This window comes from Phyllobates terribilis, unplaced genomic scaffold (genome assembly GCF_046119375.1).
Source record: "Phyllobates terribilis strain yellow unplaced genomic scaffold, ASM4611937v1 Scaffold_10__3_contigs__length_209671492, whole genome shotgun sequence".
Classification (NCBI taxonomy): domain Eukaryota; kingdom Metazoa; phylum Chordata; class Amphibia; order Anura; family Dendrobatidae; genus Phyllobates; species Phyllobates terribilis.
The window spans coordinates 62,978,354-62,997,797 of NW_027362770.1; positions in this window are offsets into that span (position 1 = coordinate 62,978,354).

Below are 19,444 nucleotides of genomic sequence, written 5' to 3' on the forward strand. Positions count from 1 at the left end.
TGTATGTCACATGTCCTTGCCCTATAAGACAAAGCCATTTTCCCCGTCGCCACCATTTTCTCACTGCTGCAGCTGCGTGTTAGACGGCACCGCTGTTGCTGTGTGCGCTATACCTTGTTAATTTCAAGCCAATTTTCGCACAAATCTACAGATAGCTTGGGAGTAGGGAATAGTTGTGATTGCAGTCCTTTTAAGGACTAGGTTACAGCATTTCCTACGACTTTTATCAGGCAGGTCTGTGCTCTTAAATAGATAGATTGTGGGAGTAAAGACTAGAGATGAGCGGTGTTCGACTAGAACTGTTCGCCAATCTCAAATTCGAGCTGTTTTGGGCGGTGTTCGAGTTGTTCGACGAACCCGAACGATTTGCAAAAAATTTGGCTGTTCGAGGTTATGTTCGATAACTGTTCGTGCACCAAAAGCGTGTCCTGCATGTCTGGCGCTATTTAGAGCACCAATCATGCAGGGATTGTCTGCCACTCACTGTAATGCCACAGCCATGGTGGTTGTGGCATTACAGTGATTGCCCAAATTGATGGGAACAGTGCCAACAGTGAAACATGAAAAGCTGGCAATTCAGCAGCGGCATACACCTGTACCCGACAATTTAGAACCGAAAGAATAGAGAATCACACATAGGTTAGATAGATATAAACATGTCAGCCACATATATAATAAGTACAGTGACAGTGTTGCTTACTGTACTTGTCATTTAGCGTAAAGGATTTATCAAAAATAATAATAGTGTTTTCATGCACCGTCTCTTTAAAAAAGCCGGCCGGCAATTCAGCAGCGGTACCCGACAATTTATAACAGACAGAATAGAGCTTCACACATAGATTAGATAGATAGAAACATGTCAGTCACATATATATGAAGTACAGTGATAGTGTTGGTTACTGTACTTGTCATTTAGTATTAAAATAAAGGATTTATTATTAAAAAAATTGGCGTGGAGTTCCCCTTAATTTTAGGCTCTAGCGGAGGTTAAGCAGACGGCTGGGGCAGATGTTTGAAGCCTGGGAAGGGGGTAATACCCACGGAGCTTCCCAGGCTACTAATATCAGCCCCCAGCTGAATACATAGCCTTTACTAGCTATTAAAATGGGGGACCCCCCCAAAAAAATGACGTGGGGTCCCCCCTAATTTAATAGCTAGCAAAGGCTAGGCAGACAGCTGGGGGCTGATATTAATAGCCCAGGAAGGGAGCCATGAATATTGGCCCCCTCCCAGACTAGAAACACCAGCCGTCAGCCGCCCCAGAAATGGCGCATCCATAGGATGCGCCAATTCTGGCACTTAGCCTCGTTCTTCCACGCTGCCCTGGTGCGGTGGCAGGGGGTAATAGGGTTGGGGTTGATGTCAGCTTATAATGCCAGCTGACATCAAGCCCAGGTTAGTAATGGAGAGGCGTCTATAAGACACCCCCATTACTAACCCCATAGTCAAAGTTAAAAAAAACACAAACACCCAGAATAAAGTCCTTTAATTGAAATAAAGACACAATCCTTTATTGTTCTAAATTAAACCATACTTACCGTCACGCCCATTCCAGCTGAAGCCAACGATCTCCTGCAATAAAAGAAAAATAATAAAGCAACCTCATCCTTACCTTTCCATGGTTCCCACGACAGCTTCAGCTCTGCTACATCGAGATGACAGGCTGGACCGCAGCAGAACGCTGCCATCCAGCATCTCATCCCGCAGACACTGAGAAGCGCAGGCTTGCTTGCGCTGCTCAGCGTCTCTCTGTGACGACATCCAGATGAGCCGAGTTCATGTCCAATGAACTCGGCTCACCTCATGCACGTCACTGACAGCGTGGGAAAATTCTCACGCTGAAGCGGTGAGTGCAGGAGAATTCTCCCACGCTGTCAGTGACGTGCATAAGGTGAGCTCATGTCCAATGAACTCAGCTCACCTCCTGCACGTCACTGACAGCGTGGGAGAATTCTCCTGCACTCAGCGCTTCAGCGTGAGAATTCTCCCACGCTGAAGCGCTGAGTGCAGGAGAATTTTCCCACGCTGTCAGTGACGTGCATGAGGTGAGCCGAGTTCATTGGACATTAACTCGGCTCATCTGGATGCCCTCACAGAGAGACACTGTGGAGCGCAAGCAAGCCTGCGCTTCTCAGTGTCTGCGGGATGACAGGCTGGATGGCAGCGTTCTGCTGCGGTCCAGCCTGTCATCTCGATGTAGCAGAGCTGAAGCTGTCATGGGAACCATGGAAAGGTAAGGATGATGTTGCTTTATTATTTTTCTTTTATTTCAGGAGATCGTTGGCTTCAGCTGGAATGGGCGTGATGGTAAGTATGGTTTAATTTAGAACAATAAAGAATTGTGTGTTTATTTCAATTAAAGGACTTTTTTCTGGGAGTTGTGTTTTTTTTAAATACTTTACTAGAAATTCATGGTGGTCATGTCTAATATTGGCGTGACCCCATGAATTTCGGGCTTAGGGCCAGCTGATAATGCCAAGCTGGCCCTAACCCCTTTATTACCCAGTGAGCCACCGCATCAGGGCCCTGGATGAGTTGGGTACAGCGCCAGAAGATGGCGCTTCTATGAACACGCCATTTTCCGGGGTGGCTGCGGACTGCAATTTGCAGCGGGGGTGGCCCAGAAAGCTTGGGCCTCCCTGCGCTGCGGATTCCAGCCCCCAGCTGCCTAGTTGTACCTGGCTGGACACAAAAACAGGGCGAAGCCCCACGTCAATTTTCTTTAAATTATTTCATGAAATAATTAAGAAAAAAAGGGCTTCCCTATATTGTTGTGTCCGGCCAGGTACAAATAGGCAGCTGGTGGTTGGGGGCAGCCCATTCCTGCCTGCTGTACCTGGCTGGACACAAATATAGTGCGAAGCCCCACGTCAATTTTTTTTAAATTATTTCATGAATTTCCTGAAATAATTTAAAAAAATTGAAGTGGGGCTTCGCACTATATTTGTGTCCAGCCAGGTACAGCAGGCAGGAACGGGCTGCCCCCATCCACCAGCTGCCTATTTGTACCTGGCCGGACACAACAATATAGGGAAGCCCTTTTTTTCTTAATTATTTCATGAATTTCATGAAATAATTTAAAAAAATTGAAGTGGGGCTTCGCACTATATTTGTGTCCAGCCAGGTACAGCAGGCAGGAACGGGCTGCCCCCAACCACCAGCTGCCTATTTGTACCTGGCCGGACACAACAATATAGGGAAGGCCTTTTTTTCTTAATTATTTCATGAATTTCATGAAATAATTAAAAAAAAAGTACGTGGGGCTTCGCCCTATTTTTGTGTCCAGCCAGGTACAACTAGGCAGCTGGGGGCTGGAATCTGCAGCGCAGGGAGGCCCAAGCTTTCTGACCCCCCCCCGCTACAAATTGCAGTCCGCAGCCACCCCGGAAAATGGCGCGTTCATAGAAGCGCCATCTTCTGGCGCTGTACCCAACTCATCCAGGGCCCTGGTGCGGTGGCTCACTGGGTAATAAAGGGGTTAGGGCCAGCTTGGTATTATCAGCTGGCCCCAAGCCCAAAATTCATGGGGTCACGCCAGTATTAGACATGACCGCCATGAATTTCTAGTAAAGTATTTAAAAAAAACACAACACCCAGAATAAAATCCTTTAATTGAAATAAAGACACAATTCTTTATTGTTCTAAATTAAACCATACTTACCATCACACCCATTCCAGCTGAAGCCAACGATCTCCTGCAATAAAAGAAAAATAATAAACCAACCTCATCCTTACCTTTCCATGGTTCCCACGACAGCTTCAGCTCTGCTACATCGAGATGACTGGCTGGACCGCAGCAGAACGCTGCCATCCAGTCTGTCATCCCGCAGACACTGAGAAGCGCAGGCATGCTTGCGCTCCTCACTGTCTCGCTGTGACGGCATCCAGATGAGCCGAGGTCATGTCCAATGAACTCGGCTCACCTCATGCACGTCACTGACAGCGTGGGAAAATTCTCACGCTGAAGTGCTGAGTGCAGGAGAATTCTCCCACGCTGTCAGTGATGTGCATGAGGTGAGCTCATGTCCAATGAACTCAGCTCACCTCCTGCACGTCACTGACAGCGTGGGAAAATTCTCCTGCAATCAGCGCTTCAGCGTGAGAATTTTCCCACGCTGTCAGTGATGTGCATGAGGTGAGCCGAGTTCATTGGACATGAACTTGGCTCATCTGGATGTCGTCACAGAGAGACGCTGAGCAGCGCAAGCAAGCCTGCGCTTCTCAGTGTCTGCGGGATGACAGGCTGGATGGCAGCGTTCTGCTGCGGTCCAGCCTGTCATCTCGATGTAGCAGAGCTGAAGCTGTCGTGGGAACCATGGAAAGGTAAGGATGAGGTTGCTTTATTATTTTTCTTTTATTGCAGGAGATCGCTGGCTTCAGCTGGAATGGGCGTGATGGTAAGTATGGTTTAATTTAGAACAATAAAGGATTGTGTCTTTATTTCAATTAAAGGACTTTATTCTGGGTGTTTGTGTTTTTTTTAACTTTGACTATGGGGTTAGTAATGGGGGTGTCTTATAGACGCCTCTCCATTACTAACCTGGGCTTGATGTCAGCTGGCATTATAAGCTGACATCAACCCCAACCCTATTACCCCCTGCCACCGCACCAGGGCAGCGTGGAAGAGCGAGGCTAAGTGCCAGAATTGGCGCATCCTATGAATGCGCCATTTCTGGGGCGGCTGACGGCTGGTGTTTCTAGCCTGGGAGGGGGCCAATATTCATGGCTCCCTTCCTGGGCTATTAATATCAGCCCCCAGCTGTCTGCCTAGCCTTTGCTAGCTATTAAATTAGGGGGGACCCCACGTCATTTTTTTTGGGGGGTCCCCCATTTTAATAGGTAGTAAAGGCTATGTATTCAGCTGGGGGCTGATATTAGTAGCCTGGGAAGCTCCGTGGGTATTACCCCCTTCCCAGGCTTCAAACATCTGCCCCAGCCGTCTGCTTAACCTCCGCTAGAGCCTAAAATTAAGGGGAACCCCACGCCAATTTTTTTAATAATAAATCCTTTATTTTAATACTAAATGACAAGTACAGTAACCAACACTATCACTGTACTTCATATATATGTGACTGACATGTTTCTATCTATCTAATCTATGTGTGATGCTCTATCTTTCTGTTCTAAATTGTCGGGTACCGCTGCTGAATTGCCGGCCGGCTTTTTTAAAGAGACAGTGCATGAAAACACTATTATTTTTTTAAATAAATCCTTTACACTAAATGACAAGTACAGTAAGCAACACTATCACTGTACTTATTATATATGTGACTGACATGTTTCTATCTATCTAATCTATGTGTGAAGCTCTATTCTTTCTGTTCTAAATTGTCGGGTACAGATGCTGAATTGCCGGCCGGCTTTTTTAAAGAGACGGTGCATGAAAACACTAATATTTTTTTTAATAAATCCTTTACACTAAATGACAAGTGCAGTAACCAACACTGTCACTGTGCTTCTTATATGTGTGACTGACATGTTTCTATCTATCTAATCTATGTGTGATGCTCTATTCCTTCTTGTCTAAATTGTCGGGTACCGGTGTATGCCGCTGCTGAATTTGCCGGCCGGCTTTTTTTAAAGAGAGTGTCTTCTGAGCAGTTTGTCAGCTTTTGGACACCTTTGCAGGTGTTTTCTATGTGTTTCTATGTGTTTTTGTTTGCCTGCCATTGGTTTTAACGGTGTTCGACGGTGTTCTAAGGTGTTCGACGAACAGTTCGACGAACAGTTCCTCGAACATCCCGGTGTTCGACGAACCGAACCGAACCCGAACACTACGGGGGTGGCTCAACACTAGTAAAGACTAATTGTAATTGCAGTCCTTTTCAGGACTAGGTTACATCAGTTCCTATCAGTTTTTGCCAGGCAAGTCTGTGCCAGTGCTGTGCAAGTTTTTTTCACAGCATTTGGCTGAATCTAGCAAAGCTAATCCTTTTTGGCCTATTGCAGAGTGTGTTAGTCAGTGGAGTAGCCTATCTGTGTTGCAAGATATACCACCTGTGTATAGAATACCAATTTTTTTACTGCACCTAGTGAAGTAAAATCTTTTGGGCATAGCATCATTCTATTAGTCCATCTATACTGACCTCCATCAGGTTGCAAATTGAATGTAATTTTTTTCTGCATCTACCTCTGAAAAAATATTTGGCCTTCTAGCAGTGTGTGGGACTTTCTCTATTAGTCCATCTATACTGACCTCCATCAGGTTGCAAATTAAAAATAATTTTTATCTGCATCTAGCTCTGAAAAAATATTTGGCCTTCTAGCAGTGTGTGGGACTTTCTCTATTAGTCCATCTATACTGACCTCCATCAGGTTGCAAATTAAAAATAATTTTTATCTGCATCTACCTCTGAAAAAATATTTGGGCTTCTAGCTGTGTGTGGGACTTATTCTATTAGTCCATCTATACTGACCTCCATCAGGTTGCAAACTGAATATAATTTTTTTCTGCATCTAGCTCTGAAAAAATATTTGGCCTTCTAGTAGTGTGTGGGACTTTCTCTATTAGTCCATCTATACTGACCTCCATCAGGTTGCAAACTGAATATATTTTTTTTCTGCATCTACCTCTGAAAAAATATTGGGCTTCTAGCTGTGTGTGGGACTTGTTCTATTAATCCATCTATACAGACCTCCATCAGGTTGCAAACTGAATATATTTTTTTTCTGCATCTACCTCTGAAAAAATATTGGGCTTCTAGCTGTGTGTAGGACTTGTTCTATTAATCCATCTATACAGACCTCCATCAGGTTGCAAACTGAATATAATTTTTTTCTGCATCTAGCTCTGAAAAAATATTTGGCCTTCTAGCACTGTGTGGGACTTTCTCTATTAGTCCATCTATACTGACCTCTATCAGGTTGCAAATTAAAAATAATTTTTATCTGCATCTAGCTCTGAAAAAATATTTGGCCTTCTAGCAGTGTGTGGGACATTCTCTATTAGTCCATCTATACTGACCTCCATCAGGTTGCAAATTAAAAATAATTTTTATATGCTTCTACCTCTGAAAAAATATTTGGGCTTCTAGCTGTGTGTGGGACTTGTTCTATTAGTCCATCTATACTGACCTCCATCAGGTTGCAAACTGAATATAATTTTTTCTGCATCTAGCTCTGAAAAAATATTTGGCCTTCTAGTAGTGTGTGGGACTTTCTCTATTAGTCCATCTATGCTGACCTCCATCAGGTTGCAAATTAAAAATAATTTTTATCTGCATCTAGCTCTGAAAAAATATTTGGCCTTCTAGCAGTGTGTGGGACTTTCTCTATTAGTCCATCTATACTGACCTCCATCAGGTTGCAAATTAAAAATAATTTTTATCTGCATCTACCTCTGAAAAAATATTTGGGCTTCTAGTTGTGTGTGGGACTTGTTCTATTAGTCCATCTATACTGACCTCCATCAGGTTGCAAACTGAATATAATTTTTTTCTGCATCTAGCTCTGAAAAAATATTTGGCCTTCTAGCAGTGTGTGGGACTTTCTCTATTAGTCCATCTATACTGACCTCCATCAGGTTGCAAACTGAATATATTTTTTTTCTGCATCTACCTCTGAAAAAATATTTGGGCTTCTAGCTGTGTGTGGGACTTGTTCTATTAGTCCATCTATACTGACCTCCATCAGGTTGCAAATCGAATATAATTTTTTTCTGCATCTAACCCAGCCAATAGTTTTGGATTAATACCACAGTTTGGCCACTCAGCTCTGCTCGGTTCCCATCCATTGTTTTTTTGTGCAAACAACTCCAGAGTTGTGAATTAGTTAACCACCAAAATGAGTGGAAAAAGGCCTGCTGCTGGTGGAAAGGGGAATAGGCGTGTTGGGAAGGGGAAAAAAGGTTGTGTCCGTGGGGTAGGTGTTAAAGCAACAGTAACATCTGCAGAAGAAAGACCATCTTCCAGGTAAAACTAAAATGTCTACTTCTTTTAGCAGACAATGTGATAAGATCCCTTTCTTACGGCCACGCCAATCGCTACAAATTCCAGATGAGGCACAAAAACAGCAGGTGCTTCAACGGATATCAAGTGCTCCTTTAAGTGGGCTCTCCTCCACATCAACTTCAACATCACAAATACTCCAGTCCTCAAAGGTGTCACCCCAATCGCACTTGCTTCCTCACAGCTCCCAAATCTCCAGCTGCCCGTCTGAGTATGAGGTAGAACAGATGGTTGAGTCTGCAGAGCTGTTTACTCATACTATAGCCTGGGAATCAGAGGTCGACTCCAGCACTTCTGTGAATCCAGACAAGGAAATGATCTGCACTGATGCCCAGAATCTTTATGAGTCGGATCCAGGACCAGACGCAGAAGGTTCTGACCATAATGTAGACCCTCATTCCCAAACTGTAACTCCTGTTGGTGGAGACAATGAGGAAGACGATGATGAGACTCAAATACCTGATTGGAGCGACAACTTTAGTTTTTTGTCAGGGCAGGAACAGGTTGGCTCTGAGGACGACGGGTGTGATAACACACAGGGTGATGATGATGAGGTTGGAGATCCCACTTACTGTCAACCCACAGTCAGCCAAGAGATGAGGTCAGCAGAGGAGGTGGAGGAAGATGCTAGTGACGACGAGGTCAGGTTGCGCCTTCCTGGACAGAGACGTAGTACTGGAAGCACGTCAACAACTGCATCCTCAAACACAACTCTGCCTCTCACCACAAGTCGTGGTGGCTCTTCAGGTTGCATGGGTGCTAAGCCTTGCATAGCCTGGGCATTTTTTCAGATCGATAAAGATGACCCAACTCGTGTTATCTGTAACATTTGTCAGCAAAAGCTAAGTAGAGGCCAAAAAATACATAGTTTGAGTACTTCATGCATGAACCGGCACATGGACATGAAGCATAAGTTGCAGTGGGAAGCTCAGTGTGCTACAATGCGGCCTAGCCGGCCGGGCCAACCACCGTCTGCCATATCTTGTGCATCCGCGGCCTCTTCATCCTCTGTGACAGGGGGGACAGCAGTCACACCTGTTTTGGGGCGCAGACCTGCCACCTCTTTACCCGCAACAGCCAGCGTGATTGGCAGGTCATCATTTTCTTTGGAGGTGGTAACACCAGCTGGTGTTGAGCGCTGTCCGACATCGATAGCACCACCTTTGGATCAAGGCAACCTAACATGTCTGCCTGCATCTTCCTCACAGACCGGCAGTTTGCCGGGGACACCCTTATCAACCCCGTCTAAGCACAATAGCAGCCCTCGGTCCCTCAGATGTGGACAAGTAAAAGACCATTTCCTCCTAGCCATGAGAAAGCTAAGAGGTTGAATTTCACCATCTGCAAGCTCTTGGCTACAGAAATGCTGCCTTTCCGCCTGGTGGACACAGAGGATTTTCGAGACCTTATATCTGTCGTAGTGCCCCAGTACCAGATGCCCAGTCGGCACTACTTCTCAAAGAAAGGTGTGCCTGCGCTCCACCAGCATGTCGCACACAACATCACAAGGGGCTGCTGTCCAAGTCTTGCCGTCCCCACGAGTTGTGCGTCAATCCTCTTTATGTCAAAGTTCCTCCACTGCTTCTGCCTCCTCAACCTCCTCTCGGGCTTCTACCTGCACCCAAAGCCAGTCTGGTCATGCCACAAGCTTTCTAACTGCGCAGAAGGGATCCTGCACACCTCCTTACTATGCTGGCAGCAGGGCTCAATGTCATCAGGCGGTTTTTACTTTGAAATGTCTGGGAAATGTGAGTCACACAGCTGAGGAGTTGTGGTCAGCTCTGGAGAACCAATTTCATGAATGGTTGTCTCCACTGGACCTGAAACCAGGGAAAGCCGTGTGCGACAATGCTGCAAACCTGGGTGCGGCCCTTCGCCGGGGCAATGTCACACACGTGCCTTGTATGGCTCACGTGTTGAACCTGGTTGTCCAGCAATTTTTAGCCCACTATCCCAGACTAGATGGCCTTCTGCAGAGGGCACGGTCGCTGTGTGCTCACTTCCGCCGTTCGCATCCCGCAGCTCAGCGACTTACATCTCTACAGAAGTCGTTGGGCCTGCCACTTCACCGGCTAAAATGCGATGTGCCTACCCGGTGGAATTCAACTCTGCACATGTTGCAGCGACTGTGGCAGCACCGACAAGCCCTGGTGCAATACGTTCTGACGTATAGCCTGGGCCAACGAGATCCAGAGGTGGGGCAAATCACGCTGGAGTAGTGGTCTCAGATCAGGGACCTATGCACCCTTCTGCACAGTTTTGAAATGGCGACTAAGATGTTTAGTGCTGACGATGCCATTATCAGCATGACTATTCCGGTGATTTACATGCTGGAGCACATGTTAAACAGAATTCGGAGTCAGGTGGTGGCACAAGAGGAGGTGGAGGAAGTAGAGGAGGAGGAGTTGTATGCGGAAGGGCTAACATCTGCAAGGTCCAGACGGTCGGCAGCACCAAGGCGGCAGGCATGTGAGGGTGGGGGAGATGGTTTTACCAGGGCGCATGGTAGCAGCCAAACTAGTGAGGAAGGTGCAGGAGCCCAGGAAGAAGTGGAGGACGAACTGATGGAAGACTTATCAGATGAGGGAGATCTTGATCACACTTCTGTTGTGCGAGGTTGGGGGGAGAGGACAGAGGAAGGAAGCATGATTGTTACCTCGCCACCAACACAACAGGGACTTGGTGCTCCTTGATGCGCAACACACATGAGTGCCTTCTTGCTGCACTACCTGCAACATGACCCTCGAATTGTGAGAATTAGAAATAATCCTGACTACTGGGTTGCCACACTGTTAGATCCCCGGTACAAAAGTAAATTTGCCGAAATAATTCCTGCCATAGAAAGGGATGCACGCATGCAGGAGTATCAGCAGAGACTGTTGCAGAATCTTACATGTGCTTTTCCCGAAAACACTAGTGGTGCACGTAGTGAATCTCACAGTTCCAACTTGCCAACCGTGGGACCGTCAAGTGTTCAGCACTCAAACCGTAACAGAACCACAGTATCTGCTGGTAACATCAATTTTGCGGAATCATTTCACCACTTTTTTAGCCCATCCTTTGCAAGGCCACAGGAGACAAGAAGTCTGACACATAGTCAACGCCTAGAGACGATGGTACAGGAGTATCTCCAAGTAAACATTGAAGCCATGACTGTGTCACTGGACCCTTGCTCTTTTTGGGCTTCCAATCTGGATAAATGGCCGGAGCTAGCCACTTACGCCTTGGAGATCTTGTCATGCCCCGCAGCCAGCGTTCTGTCTGAACGTGTGTTCAGCGCTGCTGGTGGTGTGCTGACAGATAAGCGCACGCGGCTCTCCACTGATAATGTAGACAGACTCATGTTCATAAAGATGAACAAATCATGGATCCGAAATGACTTTTCTACCCCTGTGTCATCCTGGGGAGAGTAAAAGCTTGATGATTGGTTAAAATCACCCTACCAACCGTTTTAAGCTTTCAAATTACTAATCATGTTTATCTGTATCTTGGCTGGAAAATAATTTGGGCTTTGTAGCAGTGTGCAGCACTGATTCTATTAGGCCATCTATACTAAGCGCCACCAGATTTAAAATTACTAATCATGTTTATCTGTATCTTGGCTGGAAAATAATTTGGGCTTTGTAGCAGTGTGCAGCACTGATCCTATTAGGCCATCTATACTAAGCTCCACCAGATTTAAAATTAATAATAATTTTTAGCTGCATCTAGCCCGGAAAATAATTTTGGGGCTCCGAGATGCGCAAGACACATAAGTGCCTTCTTGCTGCACTACCTGCAACATGACCCTCATATTGTCAGAATTCGAAGTAATCATGACTACTGGGTTGCCACACTCTTAGATCCCCCAAACTTTTCGATCAACCTTTTCATTTTAATAAAGACCAAAAAAATTGTCATTTTTAAAATTATAAGCATTAGCAGGTTATTAGAAACTGAAATCAAACAGTTTTCAACTCAAAACTTTATTCTAGGTGATGTTACATTTTCACATAGGACCCCTTGTTCGAAAGGAGCTTCTGAACTCTCTCGTCCATTGAATTTGTCAGGTTTTGGATGGTTTCTGCTTCAATTGTTTTGCATGAGGACAGAATACCCTCCCAGAGCTGTTGCTTAGATGTGAACTGCCTCCCGCCATCATAGACACTCCTTTTGATGATGCTCCAGAGGTTCTGAATGGGGTAGAGGTCAGGGGAGCATGGGGGTCACACCATAAGTTTGTCCCCTTTTATGCCCATGTCAGCCAGAGATGCAGATGTTTTATGTGCAGCATGAGATGGTGCATTATCATGCAAAAAAATGATCTTGCTGTGAAATACACGGTTCTTCTTCTTGAACCATGGCAGGAAGTGCTGTTTGAGAAAATCCACATACTTTATGGAGTTCATCTTTAGCGCCTTCAGGGATCCTAAAGGGGCCGACAATCTCTCTCCCCATGATTCCAGCCCAAAACATTACTCCACCTCCTCCTTGTTGGCGCTGTAGCCGTGTTTGCGTGGGGTGTCCATCAACCAGCCATCCTCCACTCCATCCATCTGGACCATCAAGCGCTGCACGGCACTCATCCGTGAACAAAACAGTTTTGAAATCAGTCTTCATGTAATGTTTAGCCCACTGGAGCCGTTTCTGCTTGTGTGAAGTGGATAGAGGAGGTCGACAGGATGGCGTATGCACAGCTGCAAACCTCTGAAGGACCCTGCATCTTGTTGTTCGGGGGACGTTGGAGGCACCAGCAGCTTCAAAAACTTGTCTGCTGCTATGACAAGGCTTTTTTGCCGCTGCTCTTTTAACCTGACGTAATTGCCTGTAGGAAAGAGTCCTCAATTTGCCCTTATCAGCACGCACACGTGTGTACTGTGAATCAGCTACATACTTCTTGATTGCCAAGACACTTCATCCTGATCATCGCACAATGTTGATTGTAGTCATGCCTTGACCTAAACACTCCACAATTTGTTGCTTCAAAGCAGCCGACACATCCTTTTTCTTTCCCATTTTGGCAGAAAATGTAGGCTGCTTAATAATGTGAGACAGCCTTCTTAAGTAGTCTTGCCTTTCATTGGACACACCTGCCAAACTAATTAGCACAGGTGTCTGCAATTGCTTACAGTGATATAAAGAGCCCTGACACACATCACCATCAATGAGTTTAACTGACAAACAAACAAATTCTTCCCTTATCACTCCTAAACACTTTTTGCATAATAATTTGGAACACAGTGTACATGTTTTTTCCCACAAAACACCAGTGGTTCACGTAGTGAATCTTACAGTTCTAACATGCCAACCGTGGTCTGTATGGAGTTGTTCAATAAAGGGCCCAAAATTAAGATAACATAGATGGGAGAGGTCTCTATGAATAGGAATTCCTAAGTATTTGATACCCTGTGAGGGCCAGGCAAAGGGAAAGTTGGACTGGATGGAATCCTATATGGATTTGGGGAGGGAGATATCAAGGGCCTCAGACTTCACTGCATTGATTTTAAAACTTGACCATGTAACAAAGTGATCTATTTCAGCCATAACAGCATGGATGGATATATGTGATTGAGTGATATATACTAGGACATCATCAGCAAATAGAGAGCACTTGTACTCGGTGCTTCCCACCTCAATCCACCTAATATTGGGGTTATGGCGAATTGATGAGAGCAGGTGCTCCGTCACTAGGATGTATAAGAGAGGGGACAGAGGACATCCCTGCCTTGTCCCATTGGTGATTGTGAAAGGTGATGAAAATGTTCTGATGAACCCCCTGGTCCTTGGGACACCCAGAGCCGGACCCTTTTTGGTGGATGCTGGTGGTTGTAGTCTTCGTGGCGGCGACCCGGTTCCGTGGCTCAGGGTGGTCAAACCAGTGGCGGAACTATTTATGTGGTTTTGATGTTTAAATGTCCGACTACGCCACCCGTGGATTGCGGTCAGAGTGAACCGCCGCTGCAGGGCAGACCGCTGAGGCTGGTGTTGTGGGTGCAGCAGAGCGTAGCATAACTCCCCACGGGAGGAGTATAGCCTCAGGGCAGTGTATGCGGAGGATGGGGGTGATGGTGCAGGGCAGCAGCAGTAACGACACGGAGTCAGTGATGCAGTCCAGGGCCTTTACTCACAGTTCTTATTATCCAGACCACGTCTGCAGGTAACGGTTGCCCACGTCGTACTGTGCTCACCAGGTGAGGGGCTCAGACATCTCCCAGATAACTTTGGAGCCCTTCACAGGACCCCCATTGTGTGTCCTTTGTCTGGCCTTTCTTACCAACCCTTCTGTCCGGCTGCCTCGGGCCTCCTCTTGGTAAACTTGGCGCGAGTTTCCCTGACCCTATGTGGTGCCTTCCTAGCGGGTGTAGCGAGGGGCTGCGCCACATAAAATGTCACAGCCTCCGGTTTCTAGCTGAGGGTCGTTTCTTGCCTTCACTAGTTTCGGGGACCGGTCTCCCCCTTTGGCCTGACCCCTCCACGCAGGTGGATTCGGGCGTGCGGTGGCGACTCGCCCGTCCGCACCCCTGGGATCCCTTCATTCCTCGTTCCTGGAGCCTTCTCCACTCCTCTTCCTTCCTTCTCCCTCTTCCAGGCCTGGGCCTCTGTTACTAGGCCCGCCTCCGGAGCAGAGCTCATGCAGAGCCCCTGCTCCCTGCCACTTCTGCTCAGACTTCTCTGCACTGAACTAAGATGGTGCCCACCTTTTATACTCCCTTCTCAATGCACCCAGGAACTGCTTCCTCCCTGCTCCTGCACTACAGGGTTCCCCTTCCTCAGTGTTCCCTCCCCCCACTCCAGCCAGGGACAGGGACTGTCGTGCCCATCTCAGAGGCATATTGGTCGCCCTGCCCCACGGCAATGTGGTGTAATGCATGCAGGTGTCGGGTCCTGATCCACACTCCATCCTTACCTGAGAGTGAGATATCACACCTCTGGGTGAGGTGCAATACCTCTGTAGCAACCGAGCCCTCAGGGTGCTACAGTTCCATTTATCTTCAGCCTAGGTGACGTATTGCGATACAGGGCCGTGATGTTGGCTATAAAAGGGTCCCCTAGACCCCTACCCCAAGCTTTTTAAGAGAATCATATATGGCGTGCCAGGAGACTCTATGGAATGCTTTCTCAGCATCCAACGAGAGTATCTAATTACAAATTTTTAACTGCATCTAGCCCAGGAAATACTTTGTGCCTAGTAGCAGTGTCTGCTAGTCAGCGGATTATCCCGGCTGTTAAGCAAGCTACACCACCTGTAGTTTGGACACTTAATTTTTTCAAAGGAAATGCTTCGGGACCACGGGATACTCAGTGAAGAGCATCAGGAGGCACCCCAAGGCATAGGGGCTGGGACTGGCAGTAGGATGCCTTGCGGTGGACAGCCGAGCTCGATCCTTATAAAAGCTTTTTAACTGCAGCAGCTTTAGTGGACGCTACTGGAGCTGGAATTACGCGGCTGCTGGCATGAGACTTGCCCTCCAATAGATTCTTGTAAATGGATTTAAAGTGTATTCATTCAAATTAGAGAGACAATTTAAATTAAAAAGCTTAGAGCTGCCTCCACCACAGGGGTGCTCGCTCGACCCACCAGCGAACAGGCACCAGTATTGGGAGAGGGGGGCCGGCCGTCAGGGTTCACCGCGGCTCTGGCACAAACCCGGCGACACGGAGGTGGCACGGGCAGGAGCGGACTGAACGTGTCGGCTTCTCACTTTTTGGATTTTAGAAGGGCATGACATGCCTATATCTGTGTCTCCCCCTCCTTTTACTCCTCCACCTCTTTTCTTTTCGCATGACTGTATGTACTTGTCACTTTTCCATGTGTTAGTTGTGTCTTCTGAGCAGTTTGTCAGCTTTTGGACACCTTTGAAGGTGTTTTCTATGTGTTTCTATGTGTTTTTGTTTGCCTGCCATTGGTTTTAACGGTGTTCGAAGGTGTTCGACGAACAGTTCGGCGAACACACGGGTGTTCGATGAACCGAACCGAACTCGAACACTACGGGGGTGGCTCAACACTAATCATCAGTTGATTAAGGCCTCAAATGACTTCATCAGATCACATTATCAGATGACATCAGCAGTTGACATAGTCAGTTCATTTTGACATCGTCTGATGACATCATAAAATGATTATGACATTATCAGATGACATCATCAGATGACATTATCAGTTTATTATGACATCATCAGATTAAATCAGATGGCATCATCAGTTGATTATGAATTCATCGAATGACATCATCAGATGATAGCATCAGATGACATCATCAGTTGATTATGACATAATCAAATGATATCAGATGAAATCATCAGCTGATTATGACATCAGATGACATCATCAGATGAAATCATCAGTTGATTATGACATCATCATATGACATCATCAGATGACATGACCAGTTAATTAAGACATCATCAGATGACATCATCAGTTGATTTTGACATCATGAGATAACATCATTAGATCACATCATTAGTTTATTATGACATCATCAGATAACATCACATGACATCATCAGTTGATTATGACATCTTCAGATGACATCATCATCAAATGTCATCATCAGTTGATGATGACATCATCATATGACATCATCAGTTGATTATGACAAAATCGAATGACATCATCACTTCATTATGACATCATCACTTCATTATGACATCATCAAATGACATCATCAGTTTATAATGACATCATCAGATGACATCATCAGTTGATTATGACATCATCAGATGACATCATCAGTTGATTATGACATCATCGAATGACATCATTAGATGACATGGTCAGATGATTATGACATCATCAATTGATTATGACATAATCGAATGACATCAGTTTATAATGACATCATCAGTTGAATATGACATCATCAGATGACATCATCAGTTGATTATTACATCATCAGTTGATTAAGACATCATCATATGACATTATCAGATGTCATTATCAGTTGATTTTGACATAATAAGATGACATTATCAGTGATTATGACATCATCAGATGACATCAGATAAAATCAGATGACATCATCAATAGAGATGAGCGTTGTTCTACTCGAACTGTTCGCCAATCTCAAATTCGAGCTGTTTTGGGCGGTGTTCGAGCCGGTCGGCGAACACGAACAATTTGAGAAAAATTCGGCTGTTCGAGGTTATGTTCGATAACTGTTCGTGCACCAAAATCATAATTGGATTTTTTCTCAGTAATGATGAAAATTAATGTTAATACGCAGTTTGAGTGTACAGCGGGGCGGGGGGAGGGGCAGGGGATGGATCTCTGCAGGAACAATGAAGATCTCCATTTTTTTTTCTCTTTCCCGCATTTGCAGTGGGGAGGTGCAATCTGTCAGCCTATCAGCAGCGCACACACGGAGCGAAGTGCTTTTTTTCACACAAGCAAGGGCATGTGTGATTGGCACTGTATGTCACATGTCCTTGCCCTATAAGACCAAGCCATTTTCCCCGTCGCCACCATTTTCTCACTGCTGCAGCTGCGTGTTAGACGGCACCGCTGTTGCTGTGTGCGCTATACCTTGTTAATTTCAAGCCAATTTTCGCACAAATATACAGATAGCTTGGGAGTAGGGAATAGTTGTGATTGCAGTCCTTTTAAGGACTAGGTTACAGCATTTCCTACGACTTTTATCAGGCAGGTCTGTGCTCTTAAATATATAGATTGTGGGAGTAAAGACTAATTGTAATTGGAGTCCTTTTCAGGACTAGGTTACATCAGTTCCTATCAGTTTTTGCCAGGCAGGTCTGTGCCAGTGCTGTGCAAGTTTTTTTCACAGCATTTGGCTGAATCTAGCAGAGCTAATCCTTTTTGGCCTATTGCAGAGTGTGTTAGTCAGTGGAGTAGCCTATCTGTGTTGCAAGATATACCACCTGTGTATAGAATACCAATTTTTTTACTGCACCTAGTGAAGTAAAATCTTTTGGGCATAGCATCATTCTATTAGTCCATCTATACTGACCTCCATCAGGTTGCAAACTGAATATAATTTTTTTCTGCATCTAGCTCTGAAAAAATATTTGGGCTTCTAGCAGTGTGTGGGACTTGGTCTATTAGTCCATCTATACTGACCTCCATCAGGTTGCAAATTAAAAATAATTTTTTTCTTCATTTAGCTCTGAAAAAATATTTGGGCTTCTAGCAGTGTGTGGGACTTGTTCTATTAGTCCTTCTATACTGACCTCCAGCAGGTTGCAAATTGAATATAATTTTTTTCTGCATCTAGCTCTGAAAAAATATTTGGGCTTCTAGCGGTGTGTGGGACTTGGTCTATTAGTCCATCTATACTGACCTCCATCAGGTTGCAAATTAAAAATAATTTTTTTCTGCATCTAGCTCTGAAAAAATATTTGGGCTTCTAGCAGTGTGTGGGACTTGGTCTATTAGTCCATCTATACTGACCTCCATCAGGTTGCAAATTAAAAATAATTTTTTTCTTCATTTATCTCTGAAAAAATATTTGGGCTTCTAGCAGCGTGTGGGACTTGTTCTATTAGTCCATCTATACTGACCTCCATCAGGTTGCAAATTAAAAATAATTTTTTTCTGCATCTAGCTCTGAAAAAATATTTGGGCTTCTAGCAGTGTGTGGGACTTGGTCTATTAGTCCATCTATATTGACCTCCATCAGGTTGCAAATTAAAAATAATTTTTTTCTGCATCTAGCTCTGAAAAAATATTTGGGCTTCTAGCAGTGTGTGGGACTTGGTCTATTAGTCCATCTATACTGACCTCCATCAGGTTGCAAATTGAATAAAAAAATTTTCTGCATCTAGCTCTGAAAAAATATTTGGGCTTCTAGCGGTGTGTGGGACTTGGTCTATTAGTCCATCTATACTGACCTCAATCAGGTTGCAAATTAAAAATATTTTTTTTCTGCATCTAGCTCTGAAAAAATATTTGGGCTTCTAGCAGTGTGTGGGACTTGGTCTATTAGTCCATCTATACTGACCTCCATCAGGTTGCAAATTAAAAATAATTTTTTTCTTCATTTAGCTCTGAAAATATATTTGGGCTTCTAGCAGTGTGTGGGACTTGTTCTATTAGTCCTTCTATACTGACGTCCAGCAGGTTGCAAATTGAATATAATTTTTTTCTGCATCTAGCTCTGAAAAAATATTTGGGCTTCTAGCGGTGTGTGGGACTTGGTCTATTAGTCCATCTATACTGACCTCCATCAGGTTGCAAATTGAAAATAATTTTTTTCTGCATCTAGCTCTGAAAAAATATTTGGGCTTCTAGCAGTGTGTGGGACTTGGTCTATTAGTCCATCTATACTGACCTCCATCAGGTTGCAAATTAAAAATAATTTTTTTCTGCATCTAGCTCTGAAAAAATATTTGGGCTTCTAGCAGTGTGTGGGACTTGGTCTATTAGTCCATCTATACTGACCTCCATCAGGTTGCAAATTAAAAATAATTTTTTTCTTCATTTAGCTCTGAAAAAATATTTGGGCTTCTAGCAGTGTGTGGGACTTGTTCTATTAGTCCTTCTATACTGACCTCCAGCAGGT